Below are 1,161 nucleotides of genomic sequence, written 5' to 3' on the forward strand. Positions count from 1 at the left end.
CTCAAAAATAGCAGAAAGGAACATTCTTTTCATAATAAAGCATATATATGTAATTCATAAGAATTTTTTAAATAAAACTCTGGATTTTGGAAAAAAGTCTTACCTGAGGCAGCCACTGAAGGTCACTCATTCTCCTATACTTTCAGGTGTACTCTCATGGGAAAGTTTGGAAAAACCCGAGTGAACGAATGGGAAGTATCTGTGGCAAGATGATAGAGAAAAATTTTATTTATTTGTTTGTTTGTTTGTTTTGTTAATGCCTACAGCACCTGGTATTCCTAGCTGGTCTCTCATTCAAGAACTAACCAGGCCCAACCCTACTTAGCTTCCGAGATCAGACGAGATTGGGCACGTTCAGGGTGGCATGACCATAGACTGAGACAAATTTTAAGATGGGAAAGAAGGGCAAGTAAACATTTTCTGTCTCTTAAATCCCATCATGAAATTTCCTGCTCTGCCTGTTCCTCAGTTCACAGATACTGTTTGTTCCAATGTGAAGACGAATGGAGGTAACCCTTTCTAGAAAGCTCTACTTGTTGAATTTCTCAAATGATGCTGGACCCTCTATGAATGGGATAGCCCCACAAGGCCACAAATCTCTAGATTACTATTGAGGCAACAGAACTTCCTTTGCCCATTGTGTGAGAAACCTAAATCATAAAGAAAACTTTTACTGGTAAAAGTGTCGTGAAAATTAAGACCCAAGAGTGCAGTATAAAAAATATTTGAGCAGCCTGGGGAGAAGGGCCCCCAGAGAACAGATGTCAGGTCGAAAACTGGGCAGGAGGGCACCCAGGAAAACCAGGAGCCACCATAATATAGCGGGCAATTCTGCTGGGACCTTTTCTCTCCATCTAGGCTGTTCTTAGCTTTTCAATCTTCTGTTTCTCTTTGACCCTCCATCCATCTCTCATTTCTGCTCCCCACCATGTGCAGCGGACTGTGGACAGCTTTCTCTATGTGGTAGAAAATATGATTGGAAGCAACATTGGAATTATAATCTCTCAGTGTCACAACCTTAGCCAAGAGTGCTGTTAAAAAATTCTAGGTGAAAGATTGTTCAACTTAGGCAAAATACCCACTTCTGGGGCCGATCATCGAGGTCAAGAAGGTTAAATTACTATGATTGATTCCAGCGTTTAGGGCTTGTCATTGTTAAAT

At 40.9% G+C, this 1,161-nt stretch overlaps 1 pseudogene; it reads right to left on the reverse strand.

The window, feature by feature from the left end:
* Positions 1 to 257: 257 nt before the first annotated feature.
* Positions 258 to 376, reverse strand: LOC112485899 (annotated as a pseudogene).
* Between the last annotated feature and the right edge of the window lie 785 nt (positions 377 to 1,161).

Source organism: Pteropus alecto, unplaced genomic scaffold (assembly GCF_000325575.1).
Source record: "Pteropus alecto unplaced genomic scaffold, ASM32557v1 scaffold25, whole genome shotgun sequence".
Lineage (NCBI taxonomy): Eukaryota > Metazoa > Chordata > Mammalia > Chiroptera > Pteropodidae > Pteropus > Pteropus alecto.